Genomic DNA, 20,213 nt, shown 5'->3' with positions numbered 1-20,213 from the left:
TAGGGAAACAGTACTCAACAACCCGTGGGATGGAAGGCAGACAAGTCCCCAGGGCCTGATGGCCTACATCTTAGGGTGTTAAAGGAAGTGGCAGCAGAGATAGTGGATCCATTGGTTATAATATTCCAAAATACCCTCGACACAGGAAAGATTCCAGTGGATTAGAAAAATGCTAATATAAAGTCCTTATTCAAAAAGGGAGGAAGGCAGAATGTAGGAAATTACAGACCAGTTAGCTTAACATCTGTTATTGGAAAATTATTAGAATTCATTATTAAAGAAATAATAGCAGGACATTTGGAAAGTCAAAATGCTATCCATCAGAATCAGCATGGTTTTATGAAAGGCAAATCATGTTTGACTAATTTGTTAGTGTTCTTCGGCGATGTAACAAGCCAAGTGAATAATGGAGATCCTGTAGATGTAGTATGTCTGGACTTCTGGAAGGCGTTTGATAAGGTGCCGCACAGTAGATTACATGGGATTAGGGGTAATTTATTTGCCTGGATAGAAGGCTGGCTGATGGACAGAAGACCGAGAGTCGGGATAAATGGGCATTTTTCTGGATGTCAAGATGTAACTAGTGAACACCACTCACCACACATCCAAACACGATTAATACAGTGCGGCACTGTGGCACAGTGGCTAGCCCTGCTGCCTCACAGTGCCAGGGACCCAGGTACGATTCCGGCCTTGGGCAACTGTCTGTGTGCAGTTTGCACATTCTCTCCATTTCTTCCACACTCTGCGGTGTCCTTCCACAGTTCAAGATGTGCCGGTTAGGTAGATGGCTATGAGCAATACATGGGGATAGTGTGAGCGAGCAGGCCTAGGTAGAGTGTTCTTTCAGAGTGTCGGTACAGACGTGATGGGCTGAATGGCCTCCTTCTGCGCTATAAGGATTCTATGGATTCTAAGACCATTATCACTAATCTTAAATGCTGCAAGGGTTATTTGCTGATTGGTCTGAAGGAATTAAAGATTAATCTCCTGAACACTACTGCTAGCAACCCATTAGAAAAATGACAAGGGTATTGAAATATTTTTAAATATGCTTTGAAAAATTTCCTTTATTCAATATAAAGAACTTGGAGATGGGGGTGAAGGTGATTTAAGTTAGATGGATGGATCGAGACGAGAGTTCATGGCAAGTCAATAAGAACACAATAAGCCAAAGTCAGTAATCCAACAATTGGATGATTTTCAACAGATTAGTCAAATTAGCCCTAATTACTTAAGGATGTTCAAAGAGTTTGAAGCATTTGTTTAAAAATTACAAACATTACTGACCCATCATAAAGTCAGCAGGTAGCCGCACTCCCGCGGAGCTGGCAGCCCCTGAGGCGGAGCTCCGGCCCCTGAGGTGGAGCTCCAACCCCGGGCTTCGGTCCCTGGGGTGGAGCTCCAACCCTGGGCGGAGCTGGCGGTCCCTGGGGCGGAGCTCCTTCCGCGGGCCTGGGCGGAGCTGGCGGTCCCTGGGCGGACTGCAGCGCGCATTACGAAAGGTGCAGCGTGAGCGCTTGCAGCCGGGAGCGGAGCTGAGGTTTCAGTCAGAAGACACGAGGTGGGGAAAGTGTTCAGTCTCGTTCCTAGCTCCTCGCCGAAAGCGACAGTCTGCTGGGTAAAAGTTTTGTCTTGTGCTTGGTGCATGACCCCCCCCCAAAAAAAAATTACCTTCTGGGCCTTGTGTAAAACGTAACAATTCTTGCAAATCTGGCGTCCTGCTATTTCTCAGCACCGTTGCCTTGCACTCTGTGTGGCGCGGATTTTAATTGAAACCAGGCATTTGAAAAGCTTTCAATCACCAGCTCAATCAATGGTGCATGTGTTCGCCCAGGGGGGGGGGGGGGGGTGCTTTTAAAGAGCACTCCGCACGTTTCTTTCAAGCATGTTTAATGCCCACAAAGCTTGTTTATCCGCCCACAAAGTTTGTTTATCCGCCCCCTCTCCTTTCCAGACAGATCTTTTCTCTTTATGTTTGAAAAGGTTCATGCGTGAAAATCACTTTTTTTATTGGAGGGTGGTTATCAATTTGGGGAGCAATGAACAGGCGTCAATGCCACATATTTGCAAGCTTGATGCGAACATGGATCGCGGTTTCAGAGTTGCTGAGCTGGTGGGGATGCAGGGGTGTCCGCTCCTCTGCCGCTGGGAAAGCTAACAGTTTGCACCCCATGACTCAGATGCTCAATGGCTTACTAGCCGTCGGGAAGGTATGCAGCTTGTTGTTTGTCCTCGTGCCCCTTTCCTCCCATTCTCGTAAAATATTAATTTTGTAAGGATATAAATAATGTTGAAAGTATTTAGACAATTTTTGCCGCAGCATACAGAACCCAAGTGCTGGAAAATGGGATTAGAATAAATGGGTGCTTGATGGCCTGCGCATGTATGATGGGCCGAAGGGCCTCTTTTTCTGTCTGCTGTAAATCTCTCTGATTTATCGTGTACGCTCTAATTGGTCTTGTCCTCTGCTGGTTGCCACTAAACTGCGAATTGAAATTGTGTATTTCTGATCTTTTAATCAAGATGAATGTCCCTTTTCCAGATATGCAATGTATCCCTGACATACTTCATCATTTTTGATTAAATTGACGGGCAGCATGGTAGCATTGTGGATAGCACAATTGCTTCACAGCTCCAGGGTCCCAGGTTCGATTCCGGCTTGGATCACTGTCTGTGCGGAGTCTGCGCATCCTCCCCGTGTGTGCATGGGTTTCCTCCGGGTGCTCCGGTTTCCTCCCACAGTCCAAAGATGTGCAGGTTAGGTGGATTGGCCATGATAAATTGCCCTTGGTGTCCAAAATTGCCCTTAGTGTTGGGTGGGGTTACTGGGTTATGGGGATAGGGTGGAGGTGTTGACCGTGGGTAGCGTGCTCTTTCCAAGAGCCGGTACAGACTCGATGGGCCGAATGCCTCCTTCTGCACTGTAAATTCTATGAAAATCTATTTTGTGCTGGGACCCAGAAGGGTTATCTGCAATTTTCTGTTTCAATTGCCCTCTAGTGAGAAATGATCACAGATCACAGTCCAACGATGTGCAGGTTAGGTGGATTGGCCATGCTAAATTGCCCTTAGTGTCCAAAAAGTTTAGGAGGGGTTATTGGGTTACGGGGATAGGGTGGAAGTGAGGGTTTAAGTGGGTTGGTGCAGACTCCATGGGCCGAATGGCCTCCTTCTGCACTATGTTCTATATTTGCATTTCTAAAGTGCCTTTCACAAGTTTTTGAAGTGCAGTGACTTACTAGTGTAAGAAACTGGCCAAAAGTTGTGCATAGCAATGTGATTGATAATGACCAGATTATCTGCTTTGGTGATGTGATTGTTGAGGAATAGGTCTTGGCAGGCCATGGGGCATAAGTCTCCTATTCATTCTTGAAATAATACCGCAGAATGATTTTATCCGGAGAGGACACTTTTTAAAATCTAATTCAAAAAGTAGTCCATTTGCCTTAAATACTTATGTATGCATGATGTAGACAAATTAGAAAATTGACTTAAGTTCGTCTATGCACATAGCTAATTGCGTGTATATAGGAGGATACCCAATGATTTGGCTGAGGTCCAGTAGTGTTCTGAGGCTTCGGGACCAACCCAGCTAATCATATCTGTAAGCCCGACAAAGGGACTTGTTAACAAGGATGATTATATCAACAGAATGTATGCCATTCTTAACGATAGGTCCACATTCAAATCCATTGGACCTGTCATTAAGCATGACCACACAGCTCTGCTCAAAGTCAGTCACAACATTTTGTGGACTTGAGTAAGAGTCTGGAGTTGACTGGTGATATATATGGGAGGATTCATCCTCACAGTTCACTCTGTCCATGTATATGGGCTGCTCAATACATGCACAAGTGATGCCCCTTTATGCTATATCTTATTTATGACTCGTTCTGCACAGCATGGTTTGGTCCACTTGTAACAACTTGTAAAACACTTGAGCTAGTTTTCCACCTAAATGGTGAAGGATTCCTTTCCAGTTGCAAAGACCAGGCAGGACCTTTTTATATCGATATCAATGGTGAGGCCATGTGTTCATTTGACATTTCTAGCCTCTGCACTAATGTACCATTCAAGGAAGCCATCGACACTTGCACCACTTCATTGTCATGGCAATTTGGAGGGGCTGCCATTCTCTAAATCCATATTCATTGAACTTCTGAAGTCAGCAACTCGTGCAGTTGAGTTCACTTTTTTAATGTTTTAGAGTACCCAATTATTTTTTTCCAATTAAGGGGCAATTTAGCATGGCCAATCCATCTAACCTGCACAACCTTTTGTGTTATGGGGGTGGAACCCACGCAGACACGGGGAAATGTGCAAACTCCACACTGACAGTGACTCAGGGTGGGGATCGAACCTGGGTCATTGGCACTGTGAGGCAGCAGAGCTGACCACTGTGCCACGTGCCACCCTAGTTGAGTTCAGTTTTAATGACATCTTGCATGCCCAAATAGATGGCGTTACCATGGGATTGCTTCTCGGCCCAGCTCTTGCCAACATCTTCGTTGGTTTGCCCAAGAAATATATCTTGGATGGAGTTACACCTAACTTCCCATCCCTTAACTATTTTTGATATGCCGATGGTCTGTTTGCTATATTTGAATCTGCAGCTACATGTAAGAATTTCCTTGCGCATCTCGATGGGCTCCATCCTGCACTCGAATTTACCTATGAAATAGAACTGTCAAATGAGCTTCCTTTCCATGAAGTACCAGTTGATAAGTCTGTCAATGGGTCCTCTAGTACTGTCTACTATACGCCTACCTTCGCAGTTCTTTATACGGGTTGAAATTCCTATAGTTCCGCACGCTATAAGATTGGCCTTATTGGCAACCTCTTAAATGGGGTCTAGGCCATTTGCTTACCGTGTAAGCTTGATGTGAAAATGTCGTGCATCAAAGCTATCTTGCGGGATAACTGCTACTCTGGTCAGATTATTGTTCATGTTTATCACGTGAACTCCTGGATGGGCTTAAAGGGCACTTTTGGCCCTGAAAAGTGTCCAGACTACCTCTGATTACCCTGGAAGTGTAAGGCATCTCAGAAATGAGTAGCAAGTGAAGCTAGCTATTTCATAGAATCCCTACAAAGCAGAAGGAGGCCACTCGGTCCATTGAATCTGCACCAACCCCTCTGAAAGAGCACTTTACTTAGGTCCCTGCCTTATCCCTGTAGCCCCAACTAGCCTTTGGGCAATTTAGTATGGCCAGTCCACCTAACATGCATATCTTTGGACTGTGGGAGCACCGGAGGAAACCCACACAGACACGAGGAGAATGTGCAAACTCCACACACAGTCACCCCCAAAGTCGGAGTTGAACCCGGGTCCCTGGCGCTGTGAGGTAGCAGTGCTAACCACATGTCTGTGAGTTTCCTCCGGGTTCTCCGGTTTCCTCCCACAGTCCAAAGATGCGCAGGTTAGGTGGATTGGCCATGCTAAATTGCCCCTTTAGTGTCCAAAAGGTTAGGTGAGGTTACTGGATTATGGGGATAGGATGTTGGTTTGGGTTTAAGTAGGGTGCCCTCTTCCAATGGTTGGTGTTTACTCGAAGGACCAAATGGCTTCCTTCTGCACTAAATTCTACGATCCCCATTTATCCTTGCGAAGGTGGTGGTGAGTTACCTTCTTGAACAGCTGCAGTCCCATGTGGTGCAGATAAACCCACTGCCAATAGGGAGGGAATTCCAGGATATTATTTTAATTTTAGAGTACCCAATTCATTTTTTCCAATTAAGGGGCAATTTAGCTTGGCCAATCGACCTACCCTGCACAGCTTTGGGTTGGGGGGGGGGCGGGGACAGAGAAAGGGAAACCCACGCAAACATGGGGAGAATGTGCAAACTCCACACGGACAGTGATCCAGGGCCCGGATCGAACCTGGGACCTCAGTGCCATGAGGCAGCAGTGCTAACCACCGTGCTGTCCTGAGTTTCAGGATTTTGACCCAGTGAAATTGAAGGAACGGCGAGATATTTCCAAGTCAGGATGGTGAGTGGCTTGGATGAGAACTTCCAAGTAGTCGTGTTCTCATGTATCTGCTGCCCTTGTCCTTCTAGATGGTAGTGACCGTGGGTTTGGAAGGTGCTGCCTAAGGAGCCTTGGTGAGTTCCTGCAGTGCATCTTATAGATGGTGCCTGTTGACACCGTGCGTCGGTGGTGGAGGGAATGAATGTTTGTGGAAGGAGTGCCAATCTAGCGGGCTGCTTTGTCCTGGTTGGTGTTGAATGTGTTGAGTGTTGTTGGAGCTGCACTCATCCAGGCAAGTGAGGAGTATTCCATCACACTCCTGAATTGTAGATGGTGGACAGGCTTTGGGGAGTCAGAGGGTGAGTTACTCACCACAGGATTCCTAGCCTCTGGCCTGCTCATGTAGCCACAGTATTTATTTGACTAGTCCAGTTTAGTTTCTGGTCAATGATAACCCCAGGGACTTCCGGGTGCAGCGATGACCAGCTGAGTCGCATGTTGAGTCGCATGTTTCGGCAGCTCCCGGTGGAACGGACTTTTGGGCTCTTAATAAGAGCCCCAACGGCAATTTTAACGGCTAAAAGTACTGTGCGGCGAACCAGAAGGGAATCCCCCCTGGATACGGATGAAAAAAGGAGAGGAAGGTGGCCGGATTGCGGTGGATCCTTTAGAGCAGCGGCAAGAAAGGCAAGCAAAAACCAAGATGGCGTCGGAAGGTGGCAGTTTAATATGGGGCCCTGAACAACACGAGTTCTTGAAACGCTGCGTGGAAGAACTCAAAGGAAATGAAGAAGGAGCTGTTGGCCCCGATATTACAGGCGATCAAAGGGCTAAAGGAGGAGCAAAAGACCCAGGAGCGGGAGCTTCGGGTCGTGAAGGCAAAGGTTGCCGAGAATGAGGACGACATACAGGGCCTGGTGGTGAAGACTGAGATGCACGAGGCACACCATAAACGATGTGTGGAAAGGCTGGAGACGCTGGAGAACAACGCGAGGAGGAACAACCTAAGGATTCTTGGTCTTCCTGAAGGTGCGGAGGGAGCGGACGTCGGGGCATATGTGAGCACGATGCTGCACTCGCTAATGGGAGCGGAGGCCCCGGCGGGTCCGCTGGAGGTGGAGGGAGCATACCGAGTGATGGCGCGAGGACCGAGAGCAGGAGAAATTCCTAGAGCCATAGGGGTGAGATTCCTCCGTTTTAAGGACAAAGAGATGGTCCTTAGATGGGCAAAGAAAACTCGGAGCAGTAAGTGGGAGAACGCGGTGATCCGCGTATACCAAGACTGGAGTGCGGAGGTGGCGAGAAGGAGGGCGAGCTTTAATTGGGTCAAGGCGGTGCTTCACAAAGAAGATAAAATTCGGAATGCTGCAACCGGCAAGACTGTGGGTCACATATCAAGGGAGGCACCACTACTTTGAGACGGCGGATGAGGCGTGGACTTTTATTGTGGAAGAAAAATTGGAATGAGCGGGTTATTTAATAATAATTTAAAAAAATAAAAAAAAGAACGTTTGACGTTTGACGTGGGGCGAAGAGGGGGGTAAAAAGGGGGGAAAGAGGAGTTTTATGTTATTAATCCTGCGATGTGGTAACTTTTCTCTCTTCCTCAGGAGGTGGTGGGGGGAGGAAAGGAGGTGGAGGAGATGGGGCGTTGGCCATTGGGGGCGGGGCCAAGGGGAAGCGTGGGCTCGGTTCCCGCGCTATGATGATCATGGCGGGAATAGGGAAGCAGGCAGGAGGGGGCGTCGCACGGTGCGAGCCGAGGTCACGGGGGGAAGCCGAGGTCGGCCAGAGTTTGCTGACTTCTGGGAGCAACATGGGGGGTGTAACTACGCTAATGGGGGATCTAGCGGGGGGGGGGGGGGGGGGGAGGGGGGAATTATTGGGCTGCTGCTGCTGGGGAGGGGGGAGCTGGTATGGGGTGGGATGGGCGGGGGGGGCACCGCCTGGGGGGGACACAGCTGCGTGGGAACCGGGTGAGGAGCTGGAAAAAGGGGATGGCTAATCGACAAGGGGGGGGGGGGTAAAAAGCCCCCCAACCCGGCTGATCACGTGGAACGTGAGAGGGCTGAACGGGCCGATAAAGAGGGCACGGGTACTCGCACACCTTAAACACGTCTGCCTTAAGTTTCTTATCTTACAGGAAACGCACTTGAAACTGATAGACCAGGTGAGACTACGCAAAGGTTGGGTGGGGCAGGTGTTCCATTTGGGGCTAGATGCGAAAAACGGGGGGGGTGGCTATATTAGTGGGGAAGCGGGTAATGTTTGAGGCAAAGACTATAGTGGCAGATAGCGGGGGCAGATACGTGATGGTGAGTGGCAAACTACAGGGGGAGACGGTGGTTTTGGTAAACGTATATGCCCCGAACTGGGATGATGCCAATTTTATGAGGCGTATGCTAGGACGCATCCCGGACCTAGAGGTGGGAAAGTTGGTAATGGGGGGAGATTTCAATACGGTGTTGGAACCAGGGCTGGACAGGTCGAGGTCCAGGACTGGAAGGAGGCCAGCAGCAGCCAAGGTGCTTAAAGATTTTATGGAGCAGATGGGAGGAGTAGACCCATGGAGATTTAGCAGACCTAGGAGTAAGGATTTTTCGTTTTTCTCCTATGTCCACAAAGTCTATTCGCGGATAGACTTTTTTGTTTTGGGAAGGGCGTTGATCCCGAAGGTGAGGGGAACGGAGTATACGGCTATAGCCATTTCGGATCACGCTCCACATTGGGTGGACTTGGAGATAGGGGAGGAAACAGAAGGGCGCCCACCCTGGAGAATGGACGTGGGACTAATGGCAGATGAGGGGGTGTGTCTAAGGGTGAGGGGGTGCATTGAAAAGTACTTGGAACTCCATGATAATGGGGAGGTTCAGGTGGGAGTGGTCTGGGAGGCGCTGAAGGCAGTGGTTAGAGGGGAGCTGATATCAATAAGGGCACATAAAGGAAAGCAGGAGAGTAGGGAACGGGAGCGGTTGCTGCAAGAACTTCTGAGGGTGGACAGGCAATATGCGCAGGCACCGGAGGAGGGACTGTACAGGGAAAGGCAAAGGCTACACGTAGAATTTGACTTGCTGACAACGGGTACTGCAGAGGCACAGTGGAGGAAGGCACAGGGTGTACAGTACGAATATGGGGAGAAGGCGAGCAGGTTGCTGGCCCACCAATTGAGGAAAAGGGGAGCAGCGAGGGAAATAGGGGGAGTGAGGGATGAGGAAGGAGAGATGGAGCGGGGAGCGGAGAGAGTGAATGGAGTGTTCAAGGCATTTTATAAAAAATTATACGAAGCTCAACTCCCGGATGGGAGGGAGAGAATGATGGGCTTTCTGGACCGGCTGGAATTTCCCACGGTGGAGGAGCAGGAAAGGGTGGGACTGGGAGCACAGATTGAAATAGAGGAAGTAGTGAAAGGAATTAGGAGCATGCAGGTGGGGAAGGCTCCGGGACCAGATGGATTCCCAGTTGAATTTTACAGAAAATATGTGGACTTGCTCGCCCCGCTACTGATGAGGACCTTTTAATGAGGCAAAGGAAAGGGGACAGCTGCCCCCGACTATGTCTGAGGCAACAATATCGCTTCTCCTAAAGAAGGAAAAGGACCCGCTGCAATGCGGGTCCTATAGACCTATTTCCCTCCTAAATGTAGACGCTAAGATTCTGGCCAAGGTAATGGCAATGAGGATAGAGGATTGTGTCCCGAGGGTGGTCCATGAGGACCAAACTGGGTTTGTGAAGGGGAGACAGCTGAATACGAATATACGGAGGCTGCTAGGGGTAATGATGATGCCCCCACCAGAGGGGGAAGCGGAGATAGTGGTGGCGATGGATGCCGAGAAAGCATTTGATAGAGTGGAGTGGGATTATCTGTGGGAGGTGCTGAGGAGATTTGGTTTTGGAGATGAGTATGTTGGATGGGTGCAGCTGTTGTATAGGGCCCCAGTGGCGAGTGTGGTCACGAATGGACGGGGATCTGCATACTTACGGCTCCATAGAGGGACAAGGCAGGGATGCCCTCTGTCCCCATTACTGATTGCACTGGCGATTGAGCCCCTGGCAATAGCACTGAGGGGTTCCAAGAAGTGGAGGGGAGTACTTCGAGGAGGAGAAGAACACCGGGTATCTCTGTATGCGGATGACTTGTTGTTATATGTAGCGGACCCGGTGGAGGGGATGCCAGAGATAATGCGGACACTTCGGGAGTTTGGAGAATTCTCAGGATATAAACTGAACATGGGGAAAAGTGAGTTGTTTGTGGTGCATCCAGGGGAGCAGAGCAGAGAAATAGAGGACTTTCCGCTGAGGAAGGTAACGAGGGACTTTCGTTACTTGGGGATCCAGATAGCCAAGAATTGGGGTACATTGCATAGGTTAAATTTAACGCGATTGGTGGAACAAATGGAGGAGGACTTCAAGAGATGGGACATGGTATCCCTGTCACTGGCAGGGAGGGTGCAGGCGGTTAAAATGGTAGTCCTCCTGAGATTCCTCTTTGTGTTTCAGTGCCTCCCGGTGGTGATCACGAAGGCTTTTTTCAAAAGGATCGAAAAGAGTATCATGAGTTTTGTGTGTGCCGGGAAGACCCTGAGAGTGAGGAAGGGATTCTTACAGCGCAGTCGGGATAGGGGGGGGCTGGCACTACCGAGCCTAAGTGAGTACTACTGGGCCGCCAATATCTCAATGGTGAGTAAGTGGATGGGAGAAGAGGAGGGAGCGGCGTGGAAGAGATTGGAGAGGGCGTCCTGTAGGGGGACTAGCCTACAAGCTATGGTGACAGCCCCATTGCCGTTCTCACCGAATAAATACACCACAAGCCCGGTGGTGGTGGCGACTTTGAAAATTTGGGGACAGTGGAGACGGCATAGGGGAAAGACTGGAGCTTTGGGGGGGTCCCCGATAAGAAATAACCACAGGTTTGCCCCGGGGAGAATGGATGGGGGATTTGGAATATGGCAAAGAGCAGGAGTAACGCAACTGAAAGATCTGTTTGTGGATGGGAAGTTCGCAAGTCTGGGAGCGCTGACCGAGAAATATGGGTTGCCCCAAGGGAATGCATTCCGGTATATGCAACTGAGGGCTTTTGCGAGGCAGCAGGTGAGGGAATTCCCGCAGCTCCTGACGCATGAGGTGCAGGACAGCGTGATCTCAAAGACATGGGTGGGGGACGGTAAGGTGTCAGATATATATATATAGGGAAATGAGGGACGAGGGGGAGATTATGGTAGATGAGCTGAAAGGGAAATGGGAACGAGCTGGGGGAGGAGATTGAGGAGGGGCTGTGGGTGGATGCCCTAAGTAGGGTAAACTCATCGTCCTTGTGTGCCAGGCTAAGCCTGATTCAATTTAAGGTGTTACACAGGGCGCATATGACTGGAGCACGGCTCAGTAAATTCTTTGGGGTAGAGGATAGGTGTGCGAGATGCTCAAAGCCCAGCGAATCACACCCACATGTTCTGGTCATGTCCGGCACTACAGGGGTTCTGGGTGGGGGTGACAAAGGTGCTTTCGAAAGTAGTGGGGGTCCAGGTCGAACCAAGCTGGGGGTTGGCTATATTTGGGGTTGCACAAGAGCCGGGAGTGCAGGAGGCGAGAGAGGCCGATGTTTTGGCCTTTGCGTCCCTAGTAGGATACTGTTGATGTGGAAGGAAGCCAAGCCCCCGGGGGTGGAGACCTGGATAAATGACATGGCAGGGTTTAGAAAGCTGGAACGGATTAAGTTCGTCCAAAGGGGATCGGCTCAAGGGTTCACCAGGTGGTGGCAACCGTTCGTCGAATACCTCACAGAAAGATAGAGGGAATGGAAAAGAAGGCAGCAGCCCAGGGGGGGCGGGGGGGGAGAGGAACCAGAAGGACTCAGGGTTGTTAATATATATGTATAGGTCGTTGCTATAAATAATTGTATATTGGACTGTTAAATCATATTTTTGGAGAGTGTTTATCTGAGACAAGGCAGTTGCCATTTAGTTTTAGTTTTCGATTTTGTTATATATTATTTATTCTTTGTTTATAAAACAGGTCATTGTTACTTATACTGTTATATTATTGTGTAAAGGATACACAATGTAATGTGATGGTTGACGAAAAATTTTCAATAAAATATTTTTTTAAAAAAAATGATAACCCCAGGAAGCAATCCGTGTTCAAATGCAGCAAGACCTGGACAATATCCAGGCTTGGGCTGGCAAGTTACATTCGTGTCAGGCAATGACCATCTCCAATAAGGGAGGATCTAACCATCACCCTTTGACATTCGATGGCATTACCATTGTTGAATCCCCCACAATCAACATCCTGGGGGTTACAAGGCACAAGTCAGGAGTGTAATGGAATATTCTCCACTTGCCTGGATGAATACGGCTCCAACAACACTAAGCTCGACACCATCCAGAACAAAGCAGCCTGCTTGATTGCTCCCCCTTCAACAAACATTCAAACCCTCCACCACCGACTAACAGCGGCAGCCCTGTGTACCATCGACAAGATGCACTGCACTAACTCGCCAAGATTCCTTCGACAGCACCTTCCAAACCCATGACCATTACCACCTAGAAGGACAAGAGCAGCAAATGCCTGGGAACCCAACAACGTGGAGGTTCCCCTCCCAAGTCACTCATCGCCCGGACTTGGAAATATATCACCGTTCCTTCGCTGTCGCTGGGGACAAAATCCTGTATTTCCCTCCCCAACAGCACAGTAGGTGTACTTGCAGCTGAAGGACTGCAGCGGTTCAAGAAGGCAATTCCACCACCACCTTCTGAAGGGCAACTAGGGATGGACTTAATGCTGGCCTAACCAGCAAAGCCCACATCCCATAAATCAATTTTTAGGACTGAGTTTAGGAGGAACTTCTTCACCCAAAGGGTCGTGAATTTATGGAATTCCTTGCCCAGTGAAGCAGTAGAGGCTCCTTCATTAAATGTTTTTAAGATAAAGATAGATAGTTTTTTGAAGAATAAAGGGATTAAAGGTTATGGTGTTCGGGCCGGAAAGTGGAGCTGAGTCCACAAAACATCAGCCATGATCTCATTGAATGGTGGAGCAGGCTCGAGGGGCCAGATGGCCTACTCCTGCTCCTAGTTCTTATGTTCCCCCCCCCCCCCTCCCCCCCCCGCCAACCTTGTTGAGGCCCCTGGAATATCCCTCATCACCATTCCCCCCCCCCCCCCCCCAACCCCCTTCAATGGGTTTAAATTGGAGAATTGTGACTGCTAATTGGAGAATTGGCTGTGAGGTCAATGGGCCCAATTTGCATTAATACTGATTTTTCCATTCAATAAAATCACATCCCATAAATCAATTTTTTTTAAACAGTTGATAGTAGGGCATTCAGTGATGGCAATGTCATTGAATGTCAAGGGGTGATGGTTTCATTCTCTTATTGGAGATAGTCTTTGCCTGGCATTTGTGTGGCGCGAATGTTAGTTGTCACTTGTCAACTCAAACCTGGATATTGTCCAAGTCTTGCTGTATTTATATTTGGACTGCTTCAGTGTCTGAGGAGATGCGAATGGTGCTGAACATTGTGCGAACATCTCCACTTCTGACTTTGTTGGAAGGAAGGTCATTGAAGCAGCTGAAGATGGTGGGGCCTAGGACACTACCCTGAGGAACTCTTGCAGTAAGTGATGTGCTGGGACTGAGATGACTGACCTCCAGCGGCCACAATCATCTTCCTTTTGTGCTAGGTATGACTCCAACCAGTGGAGAGTTTTGATTCCCATTGACTCCAGTTTTGCTAGGGCTCCTTAATGCCATACTCGGTCAAATGCTGCCTTGATGTCAAGGGCAGTCACTCTCACCTCACCTCTGGAGTTCAGCTCTTCTATCCAAGGCTGTAATGAGGTCAGGAGATGAGTGACCCTAATGGAACCCAAACTGATCGTCAGTGAGCAGGTTATTGCTAAGTAAGTGCTGCTTGATAGCACTGTTGATAACCCATTCCATCACTTTACTGATGGGGCGGTAATTGGCCGGGTTGGATTTGAACTGCTTTTGTGGAGAGGACATACCTGGGCAATTTTCCACATTGCGGGTCGATGCTAGTGTAAGCTGTATTGGAACAGCTTTGCTAAGGGCACAAGAAGTTCTGGAGCACATGCCTCTAGTACGGTGGGGCAGGACACACCCAGGGATGGTGATAGTGGTGACTGGGACTTTACTTGTAAGGAATGATTCCGTGAGTATGACTATTTTAGGCTGTTGTTTGACTAGTCTGAGAATGCTCTCCCAATTTTGGCACAAGACCCCATGTTAGTAAGGAGGATTTTTGCAAGGTTGACTTTTGCCATAGTCATTTCCAGTGTCTAGGTCAATGCCGGGTGCTCTTTTTATTGACTTTGTAGCGGCTTAATACAACTGAGTGGCTTGCTAGGCCACTTCAAAGGGCACTTAAGAGTCAACAACATTGCTGTATCTGGAGTCACATGTAGGCCAGACCAGGTAAGGATGGCAGATTTCCTTCCCTGAAGGACATTAGTAAACCAGCTGGGCTTTTTACGACAATCGACAATGGTTTCATGGTCATCACTAAACTGTTTAATTCCAGATATTTACTGAATTCACTTCCACCACCTGCTGTGGTGGGATTTGAACCTGGATCCCAGAGTATTGAGTTGGGTCTCTGGGTCACCAGTCCAGTGACAATGCCACTACCTCTCTTTAATTTATGCAAGACTTCAGCTGGAGTTTTGCATACAGTTCTGGGGGACAGACTATAGGAAAGATGTGAACGCCTTGGAGAGAATGCAGAAGTTTACAAGAATTAATTTCTTGACCCTGGAGCCAGTTATGAGGATAGATTGGAGAGATTGGTACTGTTCTCCTTGGAGAGAAGAAGGCGAAAGAAGAGATTTGATGGAGATGTTTAAAATCATGAGGGGGCTGGACAGCGAAATAGGGAGACACCGCTACCACTCGAAAAAGGATCAAGAATAAGAGGGCACAGATTTAAAATGATTTGCAAAAGAAGCAAATGTGGGGCAGAACCATACGATATTTTTCAGTGTTGGTTTCAGCGTGAAAACCGACATCTAGTTCTGCTGTACAACTGAGTTTTCTCTCCTGGCTCTCTGTACACAGAGAATCTGGGGGCATGGTTTCCCCCATCATGCTGGTGGGTCGAGGCCTGAAAGAGCTGGCAAAGCCAGCTCCATCGAAATTGGGGCACTATCGTTAAAGGGGGGCCTCGATCTGCATCTGAAATAAACTCTTCCCCTGCCCCAGTACATGGTGGATCCCCACACTAGCATTGGGGCAACCCCCATCCCCCACCAGCATTGTGACGACCCCGCCACAATGAGTATCGTGCCCCCCCCCCCCCCCCCCCCCCCCCTGCGTCATATGAGCCCTATGCATCACTTTAAACTACCAGGATCATCCATGGTGGCACAGTGGTTAGCACTGATGCTTCACAGCACCAGTGACTCGAGTTCAATTCTAGCCTTGGGTGTCTGTGTGAAGTTTGCACTTTCTCCCCGTGTCTGCGTGGAGACTCCGGGTGCTCCGGTTTCCTCCCACAGTCTAAAGATGTGTAGGTTAGGAAGGTTGGCCATTCTAAATTGCCCCTTGGTGTCCAGGGATATGCAGGTTGAGTAGGGTTATGGGGCTTCAGGAATAGGGCGGGAGCCTGGTTAGGCTGCTCTTTCAGCGGGTCAGTGCAGACTTGATGGACCAAATGGTCTCCTTCGGCACTAGGGATTCTGTGATCCTAGCACAGAATGATGTCGCAGTCATCCGGTGCGCCCCCCCCCCCCCCCCCCCCCCAAAAAAAATCAAAATTCCATTCCCAGCTCTTCCTCCCACTTCCGCTTTATCTGCTCAATCGGTGCCTACTCCGTGTCCACCAACTCCCTGTAATGTCCGCAATGTTCCCATCTTCCAGCTAATCCTTTTGTTAACAGCCTATCCAGCAAGGTATCCTTCCGTGCAAAGTTCCATATCGGAATGTACCTGAACTCTCACCCCTTGGCAACTGGTATCTCTCCTATAACTCTCCCAACCTTGCGAACCTCTCTTCTACAAACAGCACCCTCACCTGATCCACCCCTTCCCTCTGCCAGTCTGTACATCCGCTGGAGCCAATCTGTGATTCCTACATATGGGACCAGTACCGACATACCCCCACGCCAAAATGCTGTCTCAGCTGATTCCAAACCTTTAGGGATGATGTCAACACCGGGCCCCCAGTATACTTAACCAGGGAGAATGGGAGACAGCCATAGCCAGGGCCCTTACACCCCCTCCCCCACACACACAGGCACAAAGCATCCTCCACCTGCACCCACTCTTTCCCCCCCCCCCCCCCCCCCTCCCTCAACTGCCTCGCCTCACCTCCACATTCGCTGCCCAGCAGTAGTATAGCAGATCTGAAAGCGCCTGCCCCCACCCGATGTCTCCTTTTTTAAAAAAACTCTGAATCCGTGGCGTCCTGCCAGCCTACACAAATGCCGAAATTAACCTGTCCACCTTTTGGAATACCAGCTTTGGCAAGAATATCAGGAGGGAATGAAAAACAAACAACAACTTTGGAAGGACGTTCATCTTTTCTTCCCTAAATTTCGAGTACCCAATTCATTTTTCCAATTATTAGCATGGCCAGTCCACCTAACCTGCACGTCTTTGGGTTGTGTGGGCAAGACCCACGTAAACACTAGGAGAATGTGCAAACTCCACACGGGCAGTGACCCAGAGCCGGGATCAAACCTGGGACCTCAGCACTGTGGCAACAAGGCTAACCCACTGCGCCACTGTGCTGCCCCAGTTTGTATCTATTACTTCCATTCACTCTGGTTGAACTTCTGTGGTACAAGCATATTCTCAAGATATGAGGATATTACTTCTGAGCTCCAGGGCATTGTATCTGGTTTGGTGGGCACCCCAAAGTAGCGCTGGGGGAACCCCTTCCCACCGCTAGGAGTTCCCAGGTAAGATTTGCTCGGTAATTTTCTGGGAAGTGCAAACTTCCCCATGGCCCTCCACTGGAAACTACCTGAAAATTGTGACTAAAATTGCAAAACTTCGGATGGTTCTGGCTATGTTACGTCAATAGTTACCCAGATAGTTTGAATTAAAACCGCTTCCAGCTTCTGGGCAACTATTGTACACTTTTCTCAGGCCCCCCCAAAGGCTGGGCCTGGCATGACCTGACTCCATTCTCATCCCCAAAGGCCTTGCCTGTTTTGACCCCTCCCCTGGCCAGCCCATCTGGTCTCCACCGGATCAGACCACCCCCAGCCCCCCCTGTTGTGTTCTGTGGTTCCCCCAATGGTGAAGATACACACAGAACATGTGTTCAACCAGAACAGTGATTTATTGTCAAATAGCGGAAAGTTAACTAACAAATCTGTATACAGACAAAGTTACTCAAATTCCTAGGGAGCTACTCCCTGTTGTACGTCCTACTGCCAACTGCTGGGTCGCTGCATGTCTGAATTCACCTGCTGGCCGGAGGTCATACCTATGATTACATGTACTGATATGCAGCTTTATACATTTATACAACTATATACATTTGTGTGCATGCATATCACCATACCCACCCCACATCTATACTAGGCAGCCAGTGCTATAAAAAAGGGGACGTGGCTTTCTTGCCTTCACCTCTACAGCCATCGACACTCAGCCCCAGGGACACACTGCACTGCCCAGATATTGCCCGGTCTGCGATGGGAGGTTGGGCGAGATAAGATCAACTGGATTTTCAGGTAACTGAGGAATATAGGAATTAGGAACAGAAGTAGGCATCTCTTCCTGGTCTCAAAGCTCCGTCCCTACCTGTTCCCCATATCCCTGTAACTCGTTTTTTAATCAGAAATATATCTATCTCCCTCTTGAAACCATTTAATGATTTGGTCTCCACTGCAATATGGGGCAGCGAGTTCCACAAATTCACCACCCTCTGCGAGAAGTAGTTCCTCCTCATCTCCGTTTTAAATCTACTGCCTCTCAACCTATACCTGTGACCTCTTGTTCTAGATTGCCCACAAGGGGGAACATTTGGTCTACATTTACTTAATTTTATCAATTCCTTTTAGCATTTTATATACCTCGATCAGATCCCCCCTCATCCTTCAAGCAGAGTGGCAATCCGACTCAACTTCATAAGAAGCAGGAGTAGGCCATCTGGCCCCTCGAGCCTACTCCACCATTCGATGAGATCATGGCTGATCTTTTGTGGACTCAGCTCCACTTTCCAGCCCGAACACCACAACCCTTAATCCCTTTATTCTTCAAAAAACTATCTATCTTTATCTTAAAAACATTTAATGAAGGAGCCTCGACTGCTTCACTGGGCAAGGAATTCCATAGATTCACGACCCTTTGGGTGAAGAAGTTCCTCCTAAACTTAGTCCTAAATCTACTTCCCCTTATTTTGAGGCTATGCCCCCTAGTTCTGCTTTCACCCGCCAGTGGAAACATCCTGCCCGCATCTATCCTATCTATTCCCTTCATAATCTCATATGTTTCTATAAGATCACCCCTCCTCCTTCTAAATTCCAACGAGTACAGTCCCAGTCTACTCAACCTCTCCTCGTAATCCAACCCCTTCAGCTCTGGGATTAACCTAGTGAATCTCCTCTGCACACCCTCCAGTGCCAGTACGTCCTTTCTCAAGTAAGGAGACCAAAACTGAACACAATACTCCAGGTGTGGCCTCACTAACACCTTATACAATTGCAGCAGAACCTCTCTAGTCTTAAACTCCATCCCTCTAGCAATGAAGGACAACATTCCATTTGCCTTCTTAATCACCTGTTGCGCCTGAAAACCAACTTTCTGCGACTCGTGCACTAGCACACCCAGGTCTCTGCACAGCAGCATGTTTTAATATTTTATCATTTAAATAATAATCCCTTTTGCCGTTATTCTTACCAAAATGGATAACCTCACATTTGTCAACATTGTATTCCATCTGCCAGACCCTAGCCCATTCACTTAGCCTATCCAAATCCCTCTGCAGACTTCCAGTATCCTCTGCACTTTTTGCTTTACCACTTATCTTAGTGTCGTCTGCAAACTTGGACACATTGCCCTTGGTCCCCAACTCCAAATCATCTATGTAAATTGTGAACAGTTGTGGGCCCAACACTGATCCCTGAGGGACACCACTAGCTACTGATTGCCAACCATAGAAACACCCATTAATCCCCACTCTTTGCTTTCTATTAATTAACCAATCCTCTATCCATGCGACTACTTTCCCCTTAATGCCATGCATCTTTATCTTATGCAACAACCTTTTGTGTGGCACCTTGTCAAAGGCTTTCTGGAAATCCAGATATACCACATCCATTATCCCCGTTATCTACCGCACTGTTCATGTCGTCAAAATTCCACTAAATTAGTTAGGCCCGACCTGCCCTCTATGAACCCATGCTGCGTCTGTCCAATGGGACAATTTCCATCCAGATGCCTCGCTATTTCTTCCTTGATGATAGATTCCAGCATCTTCCCTACTACCGAAGTTAAGCTCACTGGCCTATAATTACCCGCTTTCTGCCTACCTCCTTTTTTAAACAGTGGTGTCACGTTTGCTAATTTCCAATCCGCCGGGTCCACCCCAGAGTCTAGTGAATTTTGGTAAATTATCACTAGTGCATTTGCAATTTCCCTAGCCATCTCTTTTAGCACTCTGGGATGCATTCCATCAGGGCCAGGAGACTTGTCTACCTTTAGCCCCATTAGCTTGCCCATCACTACCTCCTTGGTGATATCAATCCTCTCAAGGTCCTCACCTGTCATAGCCTCATTTCCATCAGTCACTGGCATGTTATTTGTGTCTTCCACTGTGAAGACCGACCCAAAAAACCTGTTCAGTTCCTCAGCCATTTCCTCATCTCCCATTATTAAATCTCCCTTCTCATCCTCTAAAGGACAAATATTTACCTTAGCCCCTCTTTTTTGTTTTATGTATTTGTAGAAACTTTTACTATCTGTTTTTATATTCTGAGCAAGTTTACTCTCATAATCTATCTTACTCTTCTTTATAGCTTTTTTAGTAGCTTTCTGTTGCCCCCTAAAGATTCCCCAGTCCTCTAGTCTCCCACTGATCTTTGCTACTTTGTATGTTTTTTCCTTCAATTTGATACTCTCCCTTATTTCCTTAGATATCCACGGTCGATTTTCCCTCTTTTTACCGTCCTTCCTTTTTGTTGGTATAGTACCTGTATAGTGCTGGGCACTGTGAAAAATCACTTGGAAAGTTCTCCACTGTTCCTCAACTGTTTCACCATAAAGTCTTTGCTCC

The 20,213-nt window shown here is 48.4% G+C and overlaps 1 protein-coding gene across 2 annotated transcripts in view; it reads left to right on the top strand.

Moving 5' to 3' along the window:
• Positions 1-1,404: 1,404 nt before the first annotated feature.
• The window catches only part of LOC140425410 (nuclear transport factor 2-like), a 42,752-nt gene continuing 23,943 nt past the window's right edge, over positions 1,405-20,213 (top strand). Inside the window, exon 1 of one of the 2 annotated variants that reach the window (XM_072509661.1) lies at positions 1,405-1,564. The gene's annotated coding sequence lies outside the window, so the exon portion shown is untranslated. Of the gene's footprint in view, positions 1,622-20,213 lie in introns of both variants that reach the window. The other variant, XM_072509660.1, reaches the window with a different exon arrangement.

This window comes from Scyliorhinus torazame, chromosome 6, assembly GCF_047496885.1.
Source record: "Scyliorhinus torazame isolate Kashiwa2021f chromosome 6, sScyTor2.1, whole genome shotgun sequence".
Taxonomy (NCBI): Eukaryota; Metazoa; Chordata; class Chondrichthyes; order Carcharhiniformes; family Scyliorhinidae; genus Scyliorhinus; species Scyliorhinus torazame.
Note: the sequence above shows the minus strand (reverse complement) of the source record. Positions and strands in the feature narration are given on the sequence as shown.